This window comes from Crotalus tigris, unplaced genomic scaffold (assembly GCF_016545835.1).
Source record: "Crotalus tigris isolate CLP2741 ecotype Arizona unplaced genomic scaffold, ASM1654583v1 scf7180000017674.1595824, whole genome shotgun sequence".
Classification (NCBI taxonomy): Eukaryota; Metazoa; Chordata; class Lepidosauria; order Squamata; family Viperidae; genus Crotalus; species Crotalus tigris.
This window is the reverse complement of record NW_024096559.1, coordinates 724524-744756: the sequence shown is the minus strand read 5'-3', so window position 1 is coordinate 744756 and position 20233 is coordinate 724524.

Sequence of the window (20233 nt, the reverse complement as noted above, 5' to 3'; positions counted from 1 at the left end):
TAGTTTGCATAGATGAAATGTCTGATTACAGTGATGACTACCTCCGGGCATTTTTCGGCATTTTGCCTGGCAGAGTAAAGCAACACCGTGAGTGACTAATATGTTGGGCTCAAAATAATAACCTGCTGATTGCCTCACTTTTGAACATGCAGATGCTTCTTTCATGCTAGTCTTGGGTCACCTTCAGTTCTGAAGCTGGAAACTCAATGGCTTCAACGTATCTATGGGCTTGGACCATGAATAGCTTTTCTTTTACACCTCAAAAGCACAAAACAGTAATGGCAATATTCCTCTATCGACCCTAATGTGAAAAACAAATGGAAAGGTTTTGTCTGAATTTCAAATCCAGATGGGTAGATTCCTTATACCAAAGATTCTGCTTTGCTTCCCTTTGTCTTGACACTACTTAAGTTTGCTATTAAATACTGTAAAAGTGAAAAACAGTCCTACAACTAAATATTGCAGAGTTTCTTCCCTCCTGATAGAAGTACTTTCTGATCTAGCTAGCCACCCATTCCTCTTCTGGAATACTCCTTTTCCATTAAGACACTTTCCTAATTCTTTTTTAGCTGCCACTGTGCATTCTAGCACAACCTGCTGAGTAATATCTGGGCTAGATTTCTTTTTTAATAAATGATGCGTTACTTTGTAAACACCAGTGCTTACAAAAACATCCTAATATCTCCTCAACATACAGGGCTTCTGGTTTTACTTTTCATCATCTGTGTTTGCATGTCTCAGCATGTCTAGTGACACCTCTAAGTATGCACTTATTTTAGATTTTTCTTTTAAAAAATGTGAAACAAATGACCCTATTACAGACTATAGAAGCATTCTTCAAGTATAAAAATTGTGGATGGTTATAGTCTAATGGTCTGTAAAGAAAGAACCGAGATAAAGAGAATAGTGGAGGACATATGGGAAGGAAGTACAGAAAGTACAGTATAGAACAGGGGTAGGCAACCTTGGCTCTTTTATGACTTGTGGACTTCAACTCCCAGAATTCCTGAGCCAGCTGTGCTGGCTCAGGAATTCTGGGAATTGAAGTCCACGAGTCATAAAAGAGCCAAGGTTGCCTACGCATGGTATAGAAGCTGACCTTAGTGTCAGCCCTTCAAGGTTCACCAATTTTGAAGACCAAAGTCATGAATACCAGAACTACTTTTATTACAGGGTTAAAGTGACAGAATCTTGTAATCCTGAATGTGTCTTTCTCTTCCCTGCCTTTGTCCGAAAGAGATCTTGGGAAGGTCCAATCTGAGAGGCTTTCTCCAATTTCATTCCTACTTTGAATTAAGATTTCTCTTATCTGACTATTGCCTCAGCTGTGGCTCTTCCTCAGGGTTATTCTCACAGCCCATTCCACTTCATAATTACCCAATATCTGGGTATTTTGTGAGTGTCTCCCTCCCACGATAACCATTTTATAAGAATGCTTATATTCACACAATTGCATATGTGTCTTTTGGGCCAAATAGATGGGTTCCCTTGTATTAGATTAAGTGATAACTAGGACCTTCCATAAAATATAGTGGCAAATCTTATTTTCCAAGAAGAATCAAATTAATTTGGGGTGTGCGTGTGTGTTGGTCATGGCAGAAGAACTATAACTTTTTAAACCCTTATACAAGTCATTGAAGAAAGGACCTTATTACATTTCTGTTGTGTTGGTGCCCATGTGCAACCCAGGGTGGCCTACAATGCTATAGCTTTTTCAGTTTAGCGGCCAACCCCAGGGCTGATTATATTTTCCACCTGTTTTTCTCTTACCCAGGAAAGGGATGTAGTGAATTCAGAGTTTCCACCCTTGTACTCTTCCTACCCTAATTGCCTTCAGAGTGCTGGTGGCAGAATATTTTGGAGTAGAAATTTTGGACACCATCCCAAAGGACAGCTGCAGGCCCAAAATTCAATTGACCAAAAATGTGTCCCCAATTACCCAAGCAGCTGATTTTTCTTGATTTAATTTAAGTAAGTAAATACAGTACTTATAACTGGCAACTAAAAAGAGCATTTTTTGCTCTGCTGCTCTGCTGCTTATGCCCGCAATAATATGCATACGCTTGTATCACCTAATAAGAAACGTGTTTTGCTTCAGAAATTTATGACTCATGTGCACGTTTGTTAATATTAGCTATAAACAATGAACATTCGATGAATTAAGAATGGCTTCATTAGGGAATCACCCATCAATCAAGTTTTACTAATCTCTTCAAGAGATTTGAAATTCTTGGGTTTGTATGATACACTGAAGCACAATTAGCTGCCAATAATCTTAGCTAACCTGTTGTACAGACTCAGTCTATGCATACTTAATGGGTCACTGTATTAATTGGGCTACTTGAGTAAACCATGGTTGGGAGTATTCCCATATTATGACATTTCCCCTTAATCCATACGTCTGGTCTGAAGATAGCTTATGATCTCACCTTGGAAGGTAAAAACAGGCATGTCCGTGAGCCAATCAGTGCTCTTTGTCCAGCTAACCAATTGTTGTTATTAGTTGTGAAGTCGTGTCCAACCCATCGCGACCCCATGGACAACGTTCCTCCAGGCCTTCCTGTCCTCTACCATCTTCTGGAGTCCATTTAAGCTCATGCCTCCTGCTTCAGTGACTCCATCCAGCCACCTCATTCTCTGTCAACCCCTTCTTCTATTGCCCTCAATCTTTCCCAGCATTAGGCCCTTCTCCAGTGAGTCCTTCCTTCTCATTAGGTGGCCAAAGTACTTGAGTTTCAACTTCAGGATCTGGCCTTCTAAAGAGGAGTCAGGGTTGATAGGAGACTTATATCCACACTTTTCTACTTTAACTACTGTAGGAATATCCCCCACTATCACTGTGAAAACAGGAAATAAACTGCAACACCCCACCCACCTCCGTCATGTTCCCAATGCGTTTTGGAGAGTGTCTGGTTATTTGAGGGGGAAAGAAAAGGTATGTAAGTAATTGCTATAAAGGGGTAATCAAATCAGCATCCCTCTGTCACATTCTTCTATTCAGAAGCTCCATTTCCTGAAGAGGATGGTTGTGGAAATAAAACGGTGGGAGACAAGAAACCCCTCCCCCCACCATATGCCATACTTTTATTTCCTGGACAAATTGTGGGGGAGGAGGATGGGGAGATAGATATGTGATAACACATTGAAGAACTAAAAGCCTCTTGCCAGCACTTTTGGTGAAAGGAGAGCATGCCAGCAATCTTGCTGCCAGGTGCTTTTCCCACCAGCTGTCGCCATGGTTGCCTGTTGCTGGGGTGGCAGGAAGGGAACTGCATTCTAACCAAGGCTCGCAGACAGTCATCGGGAGCACAATGCTGAAGGCTGTGGACGAGGGAGGTGAATGTCCCTTGGCCTCCTCTGCACATACAGGTAGTCAACTTACTACTGCAACTGAGCCCAGAATTAGATAAGGTAACCTTTATTGTCATTTTTTTTTTACTGTGGGCATAACGGCACACATCAAAAATGAAATTTAGTTGCCCGCTCTTAAAGTGAAACACATACATGACACACACCTAAAACATACTATGTACAACATATGTATAGACCCACACCCCTACATATACATAGCAAATAAATATTAAACATTGTCCATCTTGAATATATAACGGAAGGAGGAAGCTTGAGAGTTTGCAAGGTTAATGCTGTATGGAATGAAACTATGGCTGAATCTGGATGTTCTGCTTTGGATAACACGAAGCCTCCTCCCAGAAGGTAACAAAGAAAACAGGTCGTGAAAAGTATGTGTAGTGTCCCAGATAATCTTACGGACCCTGCTCAAGCAACGCTTCTGTGCTATGTCCTGGATGGGAGGGAGGGAACTGCCAATGATCTTTTCGGCCATCCTCACCACTCTCTGTACCACCTTCTTGTCTGAAGCAGTGATGCTTCCAAACCAGACTGTGATACGGTATGACAGGATGCTCTCGATCGTCCCTCTGTAGAAGGTGATCAGGACAGGAGAAGGAAGATGTGCTTTTCCTCATGCAACGCAGAAAATGCAAATTATAGCAATATTGTTCACACTTTGGAAACAGTATCCTCAACATTCTGAAATGTCAGCTAAGTAGCCTTCCTTTTTCCCTCCAGCACCTTTTCTTAGATTAAAGGCAGCAAAAGTGACCAATTCCCACAAATCGGGGTCTTATTCTCTGATCCAGTTTTAGATTCTTCTATTGCAGTGCCACTTCTAACCACAATCTCCAATGGTTTCAGAAGCAAGCCATGAAGTCACCATCATTTCTGCAGATCTTGGAATGCTGAAAGATCAGAGACACGATGAACCAGCAACAGCTCCTTTGAGCTGGCCATTAAGAGGGTGCAAAAATTGCCAGCTGTGTTCTAGTCCAGAGCTACAGCAGCTTCTGGAGTAACAAAAACATTCTCATCCCTGCTCTATATAGAAAGAAGAAAAACAGATTACTAATCTTGCCTTCCCGCTATTTTCAGTCCATATTATGTGTAGCATTTGGTTAGTTTGCAATAAAAAAAATCTGAACTGTTGATATTAGTTCAGTAATATTGAATGTGTACAGCTGAAATGGAGAATTGCAAAAGGAGGCTGTTTCCCCTCCTCTGTCATTTCTGAATCTAAATGGCTTCCCTTTTGACAGTTGCTAATAGTTCCACAATAGCAAATTCCCCCTCATAATTTGAATGTGAGGGGTAACAGCCTCTGGGGGTCTAAGGTAAGCTTTAAATTGCCTTTCCCCCTTACTGATCAAATTAGCAGTCTCAGATGACTGCACAGAAATCAACAAATATTGGGATTACAGATCTCCTGTCATGGTTTCAACAGATGAAACTTCAAAGAACTTTGAGGCATTATTTACCTTAAAGAATCTTTATTTGAGTAGCATAGCATCGGCACATACATAGGCAAAGCCAAAATCTGAATTCCCCTCCCCTGAGCCCATAGTATCAAAGCACAATTCCCTCCTTTAATTAACAGTCATAAATCACATTCTCCAATTAGTTTGAAATGCAGGCTTTCCCTCCAGTTCTTCAACCCGCCATTTCTTATCATATCTTATTTCAAAAAACCTTGGTTCTCACACTAGTTACAATATTATTATGTCTAACTAAACTCCCATGCACATTCCTTCCCCCCCCTCAGTATCATCTAATTTTAACTCTAATTCTAAGAGTAAAACATAAGAAGGAAAATGGCTGCAACCCATATGTTGTCAAAGCAAGAACATCCGATGTTAGCAGCGTTGACATCTCCTATGTCACATCAAATTAAATCCGACTTTAGGGTAATATTTCCAGATTACTCCTAAAGATCAAGGATATGTGTGAACCCAGATTTCCAGAAGCAATGTATGGATTTAAACTATTTTGTTATGCATTCTGAAGTAACCTGAAAATGAAACCATTAGCTTGGCCATGCAAGTAAAACAAGGACACATCGATAACAGTTGATAATGCCACCCAATGAGATTCCAAGAAAAAAGACTATATAATATATGTTCTTTTTTCTTTAATTTGACTTTAATAAGAGCATCAATTTGGTCTAATGGTTAAGGTGTTGGTCTAGAAACCAGGAGACCCTGAGCTCTAGTCCTAATTTAAGCATGAAAGCCAGCTGGGTGACCTTGAGCCAGTCACTTTTTTTCAGCCCACCCTACATCAATTGTTATTGTGGGGAAAACTGAAGGAAGAAGGATTAATAAGTAGGTTCGCTGTCCACGGATACGGAAATAAAAGGATTGGAGATAAAAGACCAAAAATATAAATTACAAGCCTTCGCAGATGATTTGGTCGTCATCTTGAAGGAGCTGCTAAAGACATCTACTAAATTGTTGCAGAAAATAGAAAAATTTGGAGAAGTGGCTGGTTTGAAAATAAACAGAGAAAAGACTAAGGTATTAACAAAGAACTTAATAGATAAATAGAAAACCTACTCCACAAAAAAGACAAATTTTCAAATAGCCAAAAAAGTTAAATATCTAGGCATATATCTTACACCAAGATGTACAACAGTAAAAGAAGATTATGAAAGACTGCTGAAACAAATAAAATTAGATTTGGAAAAATGGAAAAACCTCCAACTTTCATTGTTAGGAAGAATAGCAACGTGAAAATGAGTATTTTACCGAAACTACTTTTTTTATTCCAAACAATCCCTGTAAAACTGGGGAAGATTTTTTTTGATGATTTAAATACAACAATATTAAAATTCATATGGCAAGGGAAGAAAGCACGAATTAAAACTAAGATGTTACAAGAAGCTAAAGATAGTGGGGGATTTGGACTTCCAGACTGGAGACTTTATTACCAAGCAGCGATCTTACCATGGATTAAAGAATGGGTAATGTTGAGAAACAAAAGACTTCTCTACCTAGAGGGGAATGACTTGCAATTGGGTTGGCATGCCTTTCTGTGGTATGGGAAAAATAAAATACACAGATACTTTCAACGCCATGCTATAAGGAATGTACTCCTTTTAGAATGGGAGAGAATAAAACAAAAACTTTATACTAAAATACCAGAATGGCTTTCAACAATGGAAGCCTTTGCCTACCCAAATCTAATTAACTATGTTAAACTGATCACCTATAAAGATATTTTGGATAACGATGGAAAACTCAAAGATAGGCAAGACTTACAACAACAAGGCATTGACTTATCATGGTGGCCTTACTTACAAATTAAAACAAGATATGAGAAAGATTTAAAGACAGTGGGATTTTATAAAGAACAGATAGAATTTGATCAAATACTTTTGAAAACAGAAGAAAATTTGATTAAGAAACTTTATAGATTTCTGCTAAAATGGAAGATGGAAGAAGAACAAGTGAAAGAGACAATGATAGTATGGGCAGAAAACTTCGGATATTCTATAGATTTAGAAGCTTGACAAAAACTATGGAACAGAAACATCAAATTGATTAAAGCAGCTTCATATAAAGAAAATTTGTATAAAATGTTTTACAGGTGGCACATGACACCAGTAAGGTTAGCGAAAATGTTTAAAAATGTTTTGAATAACTGTTGGAAGTATAAACAAAAACCAGGCACTTATTATCATATCTGGTGGGTGTGCCCTAGTGCAAAGAAATTCTGGCATAAGATTCATATATGGCTGGAAAAGATAACTAAAATACATATAGAATTTAGGCCAGAATTGTTTCTGCTAGGAATACTAAGATCTAATTATGGGAAAGAGAACAAGTATTTAATATTACATATATTGACAGCTGCGAGAATAGCATTTGCCCAATACTGGAAAAATGAAGATATACCACCCGATGAGATTATAATTAGGAAATTTTTAGAATGTGCAGAAATGGATAGATTAACATTAGAGATTAAAGAGAAAGAAGACTCAGTTTATTATAAAACATGGGAAAACTTTTATTGATGCTTAGCAAAATGAGATAATGAAATTGAAATTTATTAAGATGATTGATTTTTTCTTTTGATTAATCGATATGCTTTATAATCTTTGTTATTTTTGTTGACTATAGTTACTGATCATTATATTAGCCCTGTGGAATATTTGTATCCGGATGATGGTTTGTTTGCTAAAGCGTGAAATGTTATTGGGGGCAACCCCATTGTTGTACCCATTCCCGCCCTAAATTCTTCCTTGAACCCCACCCTGAATCCCACCTCTCATAATGACCCTCGCTTTTCCCTACCCTGAAAAAACTTAATAAAATATATAATAATAATAATAAGTAGGTTCGCTGCCTTGAATTACTTATAACTAATGGCAGGATAAAAATCAAATAAATATGGTTGCTTGGACGCCACTTATTATCATATTTGGTGGTTATGCAAAAATATAAAAGCTTTTTGGATTAAGATATGGTGGAATATTCAAAGAATTTTTAAAAGAAGGATAACATTTACTCCACAATTGTTTTGTTGGGTATTGTTTCCGATTGTGACAGTAAAGAAACTATATTAATGTTAAATCTAATTACAGTGGCTAGGTTGTTAGTAGGGCAATGTTGGAAGAAGGAATCTTTGCCTACTTTGCAAGAATGATTTCTTAAAGTTTCTTATTTAGCGGAAATGGCAAAGATTTCGGTTTTCTTGAAAGATAAATCGCAAGAGAAGTACCTTTTGGTATGGAAAATATGGATAAATTTTATACAATATAAGTATGATATAAAAATATTATTTAGCTTTTGAATAATCTATATTTAAAGTTTAAGATATTTTTTAGATATTTTTTCTTTTTCTTCTTCTTTTTCTTGTTTCTTTTTTCTTTTTCTTTCTGTTTTTTAAATACTGGTGTTAAAATATTTTATGATTTGTTTAATTATTGTAACCAAATTTATATATGGTTTATTTGTGTTTAAATTTTTTTCTTTTAAATTTTAACTAAGCCTGTATTCAGCTCTGGGAAGGTTGGGGGAGGGTTGGGGCGGGTTGGGAGGGTTTGGGGAAGGGAATTTTTTTGTAAAATTTAAAAAAATTTCAATTAAAAAAAAAATCAAATAAATAAATAATCCAGGATAATTCCATTCCGTAGTGTAAGAAAAAGGTAATGATACAAAGTACAATACTGTTCTGTGAAGCTTGTGCCTGCTTTCTTGGTTGGAGGGTCCAGAATACTTTCATGGAAGAACCACTGGGATTATTATCTCTTTATTCAGAGTTTTGACAGCCAACATGCCCATCAGGTGGATTGTCCAATGCAGGAAACAGTTCAGTGATACTGTGAGAGTTCTCAGCCTCCAGAGATCAATCAATCAATCAATCAATCCGAATAGAGCTGGAAGGGTCCTTGGAAATTTTCTAGTCCAACCCCCTGCTCAAGCAGTACACCCTACACCAGAGGTGTCAAACTCAATTTCATTGAGGGCCGCATCAGCATTGTGGTTGCCCTCGGGGTGTGTGGCTAGGGTGGGCACGGCCTACTGGGTGGGCGTGGATGGAGTGGGTGTGGCCTGCTGGGTGGGCATGGCCAGCTCTACATCGTTCACATCAAGGGTGCCTGTGGGGGCCTGGGCAGGAGTGGGGGTCTCTGGCAGAAGGGGGTGGGACCGCGGCAAGCGCCAAGGCATGGTCCATTTCTTCATTCCTCACAAAGGGTGACACCTCCCCAGCATGCACCCAGGGGGCAGGGCCGACGCGGGAGGGGCTGGTTCCTCGCTGTTTCTAGATGGCCTTGTGGAGTTAAGACTGAATGCGTTTCAGCATAGATGGCCACCACAAAATTGTACATTGGCTCCCGGCCAGCCTGGGCCAGAGCCAAGGCAGTGGGGGCCGTTTCCTCACTGTTTCCAGGATGGCTTCCTGGGCCACATGAAACCACTTCGCAGGCCGCATCCGGCCCCTGGGCCTTGTGTTTGACATATCTGCCCTACACCATTTCAGACAAGTGACTGTCCAGTCTCTTCTTAAAAACCTCCAGTGATAAGCACCGGCAACTTCTGACAGTAAGCTGTTCCAATCTTCATTGCCTGTGGCAGATTATCAACCAATACAAATGACATGGAATTAATCCCCACAATTAATGATATTGTGTGCCATTGCAAGTAGACACCTTCAGTCATTTTCTGTTTCCAAGGATGGCTGGCTATATGTTCTTCAAGTATTAATATTATTTATTATTTATTATACTGTGGGTGTTATGTCCTGGGCCTGTGATTGACAGAGCAGGTGCAGAAAGCTGCAGAGAGACCCAGGCAGACCACGTGGCTGCCCGGGCCAGACAGACTGTCTCCAGCCTATTGCGCACGTGCAAAGTGGGAAAATACATTGCATTTATTGGCTGATGCTGTTCCCTGCAAAAGGGTATAAAAGGGATCCGCACCATTTTGTGTTGTTCTGTTGAAGCTTGAATAAAGAAGGAACTGTTACACCTGCCTTGTCTCAATGCCTTACCAACGCACAGAACAGAACATTGGCGATGAAGGTGGGATCGTGCTGCAAAGAAACAATGGGAGGCCGAAGTGCTTGGAAGTTCGGTGTTCCGACTTGTGTGACTCTGCCTGCCAGTACGAAAACACTGGAGGAGAGCTCAGCAAGATTTGCCCTGGAACCCCTTTGCAAGCCTGAGCAGCATGAGGTGTTGATGAGGCCGCCAAGAAGGAACGATGGCTAAGATAGGGTATTTGTCCGAATTCAATACAATGCACCCTGAACGTTGGAGTTCATACGTTGCCAGAGTAGAAAACTACTTTTGGGTAAACCAAGTTCGGGAAGACGGGCTCAAAGCTGCGACGTTACTTTGTGTCTGTGGGCAAGAGACATTTGATATTTCTGAAAATCTGGTTGCCCCAGCACCTTTGGAATCCATCGCTTATACTGAGCTTAAGAAAATGTTAAAGGAACATTTTGAACTGAAGCTATTGGTGATTGCATGGCATCATGCATTTGAACAGCAGGACCAACGTCCAGGAGAGTCTGCTGTGGACTTTATTGCTGCTCTGTGGCAAGCTGCAAGGCCCTGTGAGTTCAAAGACTTAGAAGAACAGCTGCGTGATCAGCTAGTTTGTGGCTTGAGGAGCCGAGAGCTGCAGCAAAAGATCTTTGTAAGGGAAGATGTTTCCTTCCAGAAGATGCTAAGGGAGATCACGACCGACGAAGCAGCGGGAGGAGCTTTAGGCCTTGTGGCTTTCCAAGAACTGTACAAGTTTGGGCTCAATCCATCAAGAGGTTGTTCGAGAGGTATCCGAACTGGATTCCGAAAATGAGGTCGACCATCTGCAGCGGCCGTCAGAGAGAAGGCCCCAAGAGCGTGCTGACAAGGGGTCTGACAAGGCAGTTCTATTCCCTCAGTGTTTCGGATGTGAAGGATGCCACAAGTGCTCCAACTGCCGTTTTCGCTCTGCTACTTGCTGGGCATGTGGTTGGCAAGGCCACATAGCCGCCGTCTGTTTGGGTTGCAAGGAAGACCGTCCATTGGAAGAATTGCCTTAGAAAGGTATCAGGGTCCCCAGCCAGAATGGGTGGGGTTCTGCAGTCCAGTAGGAGCGTGTTGAGAACAGGGGCCCACCGGCCATTGAAGAAAAAGCTGTGCATTGATGTCAAATTGCAGGGGGTCCCCGTAACGATGGAGCTGGACACAGGTTCAGCTCTGTCAATCATTTCCCAGAACATCGTCAAGCAGATCTGCTGTAGAAGTGGTCAGAGAGTCAAACTCAGGCCATCGAATCTTATCTTAACAGACTTCCAGAATTCCTAAGTCAGTGTGAAAGGGGAGGCCATGCTCAGAGTGCAGCGTAAGCAATTCGAAGGGTTTCTGGACATTGTTGTGGTTGAGGGTGACCGCACGAGTCTAATTGGACTCGATTAGTTCGAGGCACTTGGGATTCAAGTGACTGGGCTACACAGCGTGCAAATGGCAGACCTCGTGGAAGTTTGCAAGGAGTTTGCTCATGTGTTCAGCCCAGAGCTAGGGTCATACAAGGGGCCTCCAATTGTTTTGTGGTTAGATCCCTCCATTGCACCGATTAGGATTAAGCCTTGTCGGGTGCCTTTTGCGCTTAAGCAAAAGATTAATGCTGAGCTAGATAAACTGCTACAGCAAGGTATTTTGGAACTTGTGGATAGCAGTCCATGGGAAACACCCATAGTCACACCACTCAGGGCCAACGGGGAAGTCCGCATTTGTGCTGACTATAAATGCATGCTAAACAAAGCGTTACAGCAGCACTCTTATCCGGTTCCTGCGGTAAGCCACATTTTGGCCTCACTTAAAGGAAGCCGAGTTTTCACCAAACTCGATTTGGCTCAGGATTATCAACAGCTACCAGTTGATGATGCAACGGCAGAGGCCCAGACGATCATAATGCAATGGGGAGCTTTCAAAGTCAGAAGACTGCAGTTTGGGGTTAACGTAGCCCCTGGCATTTTCCAAAGCATGATGGAGTGAACGCTCTGTAACATTCCAGGAGTTTGCCCATATTTCGATGATGTCCTCATTGCAGGGGAATCTCTCGAAAACCTGTCTGAAAGGCTTCGGTCCGTTTTGCTGCGTTTCCATGAAGCGGGGCTGAAGCTTAAGCAGGAAAAATGCAAAATTGGGGTAACTTCCACTGAATTCCTGGGGTTTTGCATAGATGCCGAAGGCACCCATCCTGCTGAATCTAAGCTCAAAGCGATTCAGCAGGCCACAAGTCCCAAGTCGAAGAGCGAGCTTCAAGCCTTCCTTGGGCTTCTAAATTTTTGCCATTCCTCCCTCCCTCACAAGGCTGCAGTGCCAGAGCCATTACACCAGCTCTTGGACAAACAGGCTCCATGGAAGTGAATACAAGTCCACAAAAGGAGTTTTGTTGAGGTCAAGGCATTGTTGCCTTCAAATGCTGTTCTTGCTCATTTCAATGAGCAGCTGCCAGTGTGTATAACCTGCAATGCATCCCCTTATGGGATCGGAGCTTTCTTAAGTCACCTCAAGGCTGATGGAACACAAGTTCCCGTAGCCTACTATTCAAGGACTCTGTCTTCTGCTGAGCATAATTACGCACAGATAGACAGAGAAGCCTTGGCCACAGTGGCTGGCATAAAAAAGTTCCATGACTTTTTGTATGGTCGCCACTTCATGGTCTTTACAGACCACAAGCCACTGCTGAGGTTGTTCACAACGAACAAGCAAACCCCACACATAATTTCTCCTAGAATGTTGAGATGGTCAATTTTCCTTTCTGTGTATGACTACTCCCTGGTTCACAAACCAGGTAAAGAAATGGGCCATGCAGATGGCCTTAGTAGGTTGCCTTTACAGCTTGTAGAATTAGATCCTGCTTCAGCTAACCACCTGGCTATCCAGGATTTGCCTGAGTCTCCCCTCAATGCAGGGGATGTGGCTGCAGAAACAGCCATTGATCACACGCTAACACGCGTGTTGACATGGGTGCTGTCAGGATGGCCTGACATGTGTTCTGGCACCAATTTCCAGAGTTTCTGGAAAAGGAAGCATGAGCTATCTACCTTTAAGGGTTGTGTCCTGTGGGGTAGCAAGTAGTGATCCCAACCTCATTGAGGACTAGGGTCTTGCAGTCTCTGCATGAGGGACATCCGGGAATAGTCCAGATGAAGGCGCTTATGCGCAGCTATCTCTGGTGACCTGGGCTTGATAAGGAGATTGAGACCCAGGTCTATGGGTGCCACGTTTGCCAACAGTCCAGGCCTGAAATGCCACAGGCTCCTGTACACAGATGGGAGGACACACATGCTACTTGGTCGAGGGTTCATATTGACTATGTTGGCCCCTTTCAGGGGCAACTCTTGCTCATTGTTGTGGACAGTCAGTCTAAATGTCTTGAGGTCATTCTAGTGTCCACCATGACTACTGCCAGGACCATCCAGGTGCTGAGAGGGATCTTCACCTCTCATGGGCTGCCAGATGTCCTTGTCTCCGACAACAGGCCTCAGTTCACCTCTTTGGAGTTCCAGGCTTTCCTGCAAGCCAACATGATTCATCATGCTACTTCAGCACCCTTTTATCCTGCTTCCAACGGCCAAGCTGAGTGCATGGTGCGCATAACCAAAGACGCCTTGAAGAGGTTCACTCACGGGAGCTGGCACCACAGGTTAGCTGATTTTCTCCTTTGCCACTGCACCATACCTTACATAGCTACAGGCAAGAGCCCAGCTGAACTCTGGGGTCACCGTCTCATTATCAAACTGGACAGGTTGCACCCAGACCGGGTGGCTTCACAGGTGTCACAGCCATGGGCACCGAGGAAACTACAGGTGGATGATCCGGTTTGGGCAAGGAACTATGGACCTGGACATCTCTGGGTGACAGCAGTGGTCTGCAAAGTCACTGGGCCACTGTCATACGAAGTGCCCTTGGAAGATGGTCGCATGCTGTGTCGGAACATTGACCAGCTGCGATGAAGGCTACCTAGTCACTCTTCTGCTCCTGACTCTGCTCTCGGGGGGAGGAGGACCACGATCACGATCGTGGATCTCAGTCTCTCTGCGAAAGCGGGGGTTTGCACTCTGCAAATAGGGGTTTTGTCAACGAGGCAGCTCCTGACTCTGGCACTGGGTCCATGGGACATTGCACGCAACCGGCTTTTCATGCCACTCCTACTACAGGACTTGTGCCTACGGGACAGTGCTCTCAATAGGGGTCTTTCGCGGACCTGGGGAATTCCACCAAGGAACTCTGGTCTGGGCTTACCGGAAAGAGCCAGCCGAAGTCAAATGGACAAAGGGTTGGGCTTACCGGACCAGGCCAGTCAGCAAGATGCGGGTTTGCCTGTGTCAATTGGGCCTCAAAGTCCCGATCTGCCAAGCCTGGCAGGTGAGCTTGCAGACCAGGCACTTGCAGCAGCTCCGAGACACTTGGAGCAGGTCAGAGGCCCACCAAGGTTCTTACAAGATTATGTAAGGTTCCTGTCAGTAAGATGGCAGGCCTAAGGGTTCCCTAGAAATAAGAACACGCTCAAAAGGGTAACCTTGTTAAAATAGTTAAAATAGTAGTGTCTATTTTTTTAACTAAGAGGGGAGGGGTGTTATGTCCTGGGCCTGTGATTGACAGAGCAGATACAGGAAGCTGCAGAGAGACCCGGGCAGACCACGTGGCTGCTCGGGCCAGACAGGCTGTCTCCAGCCTATTGTGCATGCACAAAGCGGGAAAATACGTTGCATTTATTGGCTGACGCTGTTCCCTGCAAAAGGGTATAAAAGGGATCCGCACCATTTTGTGTTGTTCTGTTGAAGCTTGAATAAAGAAGCTACTGTTGTTACACCTGCCTCGTCTCAATGCCTTACCAACGCACAGAACAGAACAGTGGTATTTATGTTTAATAGGTTTGTAACCACTGTGCTGCTATGATAAATCATAGTGCAATTGTTCTGTCTAAGCATCTTGCGCTATTCTGCATATGTCACTCTAGACTCCTGAGTCTACCTTCTCATAATATTTGCCATGCCTAACATCCACTGTCCCACTCATTTTAATTAGCGCACCAATCCACAATTTATAAATATATGAGAATATTTGTAGCTCAGAGTTGAACTATGAAGACCTTGATGCTCCCTAAGATTGGTTGTTTTATTACCTAGCTAGGTAAGGTCATCAGTATATTTATACTTTAAGCCTTTGAATCAGTTTTGACCTCAGGTGGCTGTGTGGATGAGTCCATGACATTTTATTGGCAACATTTTCAAAGTTGTTTTGCCTCTGTTTTCTTCCTAGGACTGAGAGAGAAGATCACCAAGGTGGCCTTGTGCCCAAGTTGGGGCTAGAACTGATGGCCTCCCAGATTCTAACCTGGAACCTTAACCACTATCCCACACTGGTTCTCCCATCCATGTTACCCAAATTCTACAATCTGACTCAAGGAGATCACAGAGCTCCTTCCATGCTCCATCTGGCTTGGGAATCTTCAGCTGGAAAATGTGCTAATTAAGCATCAATGGCCTATGACAGTGTTTCTCAACTTTGGCAGCTTGAGGATGAGTGCAGTTCAACTCTCAGAATTCCCCAGCCAACAAAGCTGGCCAGGGAATTCTGGGAGTTGAAGTCCACAGGTCCCAAAAGTTGCCAAGATTGAGAAGATAAGCTAGATAAGATAACCTTTATTGTCTTTTTTTTACTGTGGGCACAATGACACACATCAAAAATGAAATTTAGTTGCCCGCTCTCAAAGTGAACACATACATTATACATACCTAAACATACTATATACAACATATACATACTATATACAACTTATGTGTAGACCTATACCCCTACATATACATATATGAATATTAATCACTGTCCATCTTGAATACATAACGGAAGGAGGAAGCTTGAGCGTTCACAAGGTTTATACTGTGTGGAACGAAACTATGGTTGAATCTGGATGTTCTGCTTCGGATACCACGGAGCCTCCTCCCAGAAGGTAACAAGGAAAACAGGTCATGAAGAGGATGGGTAGTGTCCCAGAGAATTTTACGGACCCTGCTCAAGCAATGCTTCTCTGCTATGCCCTGGATGGGAGGGAGGGACACTCCCAATGATCTTTTCGGCCATCCTCACCACTCTCTGCACCGCCTTCTTGTCTGAAGCAGTGGTGCTTCCAAACCAGACTGTGATGCTGTATGACAGGATGCTCTCGATCGTCCCCCTGTAGAAAGTGGTAAGGATAGGAGAAGGAAGATGTGCTTTTCTCATGCGACGCAGAAAATGCAGGTGCTGCTGTGCCTGCTTCACCAGTGTCTTGCTGTTGACAAACATTGGCTGATGAGAGCATCTGAAATCTGCCACCTCTTTCTGACTCTTTCTCAGGAGTCCCTACAACCTGCTCAGATCTGAGCTGAAAACATGTCCATTTGCTTTTCTATAATGTTGTGAGATGCTGTCTTGTTGTGAAACCATACATTTACTTTAGACTGTAAGAAACACTGGAAATGGTACCAAGTCAAACTGCGTCATAAATGGAGATGAGATATGTTCTCCTCTAAGATGAAGTAGATAGATGAGAAACCCATGGATCCAATTTGCTAGGTTTTGGATAGGCTTTGGTCCAGACTCAACAGCTGTTGCTGAAAAAGCCCAAGGTCTTTGTAAGGAGATTGCATTCCTTTAAAATCCAGCTACCCTTGAAGCGAAGGAGCCAACTAAGGCTCCTCACCAAGGTTACTTAGCAATGTCATCCCCGCTTGATGATAAATTTAGCCTTGACTAGCTTATAAATTAAAACAAGCTGCAGCTGTAGGAAGTCTTAAAGGCCTGCTTCTCCAGAGTATAAGAAGATGACAATGACAAAGATGACAATGGCATGCCCTCTCCACCCTGTCCCAATGAAAATGGCTTCTCCCTGTTAGGTTTTTACCAAATGGCTGGAGTTAAAAGCCCAAGGCTGGGAGACGATCATTGATAGCAGGGATTGATTAAATCCTGACCTAGAGAATAACTCAGATCAAAGAAACAAGGGAGGATGTTTATCTGTTGTACACATGCACAAATGACTATCCTTATTATCATCTGTGAACAGAGAATGTTGTGGTTTTCTTCCCATTTTGCCTGGCTAAAAGGGGGCTACTTCGATTTGCCAGCAACGTGCTTTTTGAGCCTGCCATTCCTGCCTCCAAGATCTCTACCTAGTTCTACAACATCTGTTTGTCTGTCCGTCTCAATGTTTCTCAACCTTGAGAACTTTAAGATGTGAGGACTTCAGTCCCAGAATCCCTCAGCCAGCAAGCAATGGGAGAGGCTGGATTTGCTTGATGATTGCTTAATGATCGCACAGTCTGCTTAACAACTGCAGCGATTCACTTAACAACTGTGGCACAAAAAGTTGTGACTCACTTTATAACCACCTTGCTTAGCAATGGAAATTCTGGTCCCGATTGTGATTGTAAATTGAGCATTGCTGGTATAATTGTAAACATTTAAGTTCCTGTGAAGCCTTGGCTTTGCCCGCTCTGCAGCTTCTAAGGCAGTGGTTCTCAACCTGTGGGTCGGGACCCCATTTGGGGTCAAACGACCATTTCACGGGGGTCACCAAACAACGCAGTCCACCATTTCCCCCCCCCCCTTTTCCTTAGCTGTGCTACTCCCTTTTATTCTATTGGCTTTTGAAAGCCAATAGAATAGACTGTCTTGAATAGAGTCTAATTCTATTGGCTTTCAAAAGCCAATAGGAATTGTCCAGGCTGTCTCTGCCCTGCTGAGCCCGCCAAAAGTCCCATTCTGTAAACGGTTCTGCACCAGTTGAGTAGTCCTCGACTTATGACCGGTTGAGTAGTCCTCGACTTACGACCGGTTGGGGGTCGCGGCATTAAAAAGGTTGAGAACCACTCTTCTAAGGTATGTTTTAAAGGTGTGGAGACATGTGTTTTTACCAGTGTATTTTGAACCCAAGGAGAAACCATCTCTGTGGCGTGTCATTCAATAGATTCAGGGCTACTGCAGTGTATACAGTCAGGCAGAGGTGAGTGTTGAACAATGAGTTAATATTATGGTGATGAATGGCTTTCCAACTGATGCTAGACAGGAAGATTGAGGAGGCAGGCTTTAAAGACATTTATTTATTTAGAAACAAAGAAACATACATGCTGCACCTCATAACAAAAATATCAAATATGTCTGGTTTGATTTCTGAAATGGATACTGATAGAAACAACTTTACTTGCAAGCAGGGAATACAGAAGAACATGCACAGTTTCAGTAACAGAGGAATATGAAAACTTGAATCCTTCTTCGCTGCCTCCTCCTTCTTCTCCTTCTCCTCCTCCTCTGTAGCACCTGAACAAGAGATTTATTGATTGATAAGTGCAACAACCAGTGGATATGATAAAATACAACCCAAATTATAGCAGAGCTAGTAAAATCTGAAAAAAAAAAGATAATGCATATGTCCTTCTTCCACCATCTCCTCCTTCTCCTTGTCTTCCTCCTCCTCTTCCTGTTCTATAGCACTGAATAAGAGTAGTTTATAGAATAAATTCACTATTAAATTTAGGGCTGGATGTATTTCTGAATAGGTACCAAATCAGCTACCTTAATATCGCCATGTATTGGCTATGTGAAAAATCCAGGTGTTCAGAACTTGGCAAACTTTACCGATTTAAAAAGACAAATGTCTCAGCAAATTCAAGGAAACAAGAATAGGTTTTCAGACAAGATCCTATGTGGAAGCAACCCAACACACTTGATGTTCTTAGCATGCTTTACTTAGCGGAAAAGGGATCCCTGCTTCTGTACATTCCAAGAGTCTGGGAGAAAGTAGCTCTTAGTGTATAGCACTTCTGTGACTCTTGCCATGTTATTTCAATACCTAAGCACCACGAGAGCCTGCTAGATCTCAGTCTCATGTCCTGCTCTATGAAAGAGAAGAAATTGGCAAGGGGCAAATCAGAGCCAGGTGTATTCAGAAATGTGCAATACTGGGTGTGCTGCCAAGCTGCCATAAGTGCAGTTTGACACATCTTGGCACCAAGATTTCTAACTGAATTTTGCCAGCCCCAAAGTCTTATCTTGCTTACTGCTGGTAAAAATTAAAGCAATACAAGAGCCACCTTGGCACTAGGCAAATGCCTCAGGCAGCACTTTAGAATAGAAAAACAAAAGTGGAAGGGACCTTGGAGGTCTTCTAGTCCAACCCCCTGCTCAGGCAGGAAACCCTATACCATTTCAGACAAATGGTCGACCAATCTCTTCTTAAAAACTTCCAGTGTTGGAGCATTCACAACTTCTGCAGGCAGGTTGTTCCACTGGTGCAAGTCGTTCCGCTGGTAACCATCAACAACAGGCAGGGCCATAGCTCAAAGTGAAAAGATTACGCAAACATCCTTGTTTAGGGTAAGAAGTGGGAGTAGCAAAAGCCAGGCAATGTAGATCATGGTCTAATTCCCTATGTGTTTCTTTCAGCCAGCAAAACATACAGGAGGAATAAAATAATGTAGACGTCAAAGTCAAGTCAGTCCTGGGCAAAAGCCAAAGACAAGAAAGCAGAAGTTGTGATTTTCCCACTGAAAGGTAGCATTGAAGGAAAAGTCTTCATCATGGTTCAGTCCAAGCCGGGAATAAACAAGATGGCGACTGCTTTAGAAAGAAGTTTATTGGAGAGGAAAGCCGGACAGAAAGATAGCTCTGGAAGAAAAGAGAGAGAGCAGATGTAGGGAGTGGGTTTTTATACCCTCTGGGGCTCTTGAGGTTGTTTCCTGTTCCTGTTTGAGGCTTTGTATTTCCTGTGCCATGTATTTTGACCTGTGTCCCTTTGGCATCTGTGGGTTAATCCTATTATGTCCTGTCTTAGAGTTTGGGTGGGGTATGTAGATTTTAGGTGTCTTTGTCTTCTTAATCTTCTAGCTGGGGGCCTCCAACCTTCCTGGATTATTTACATCTGCATTTCTACAGAGCTGGTTTCTGCTTGGGGGAGGTAGACTTGGGGCTATTAAGAGAACTGGGCATGCTTTTCTGCCTCTTTAAGATCCTTTGAGGAAATATATTTTTCTGCCCTTTTAATATTTCCTTCTCTGGGGGGCTGACTTCCCACAGTAGTATGGCAAGGTAGCTGAAGTGCAAGGCACAAGTGAGCTAGACACACAGATCTGCAAGCAGGAAATGCTGCTCCCAGCACAGAACTTTGCTCCTGAACGGAAAACTTTCTATCGGAAGCTGTCTAGGCCACCTGCATTCAGGAGGTACTCTTCAGGTTTGCTTTGATTGCCAAGCCCCTTGCAGGTACTTGAAAAGCCAATCAGAGCACAGGTAGTCCGTAACTTACAACAGTTCATTTAGTGACTGTTCAAAGTTACAACGGCACTGAAAAAAGTGAACTATGACTGTTTTTCATATTTATGATCGTTGCGGCATCCCCAT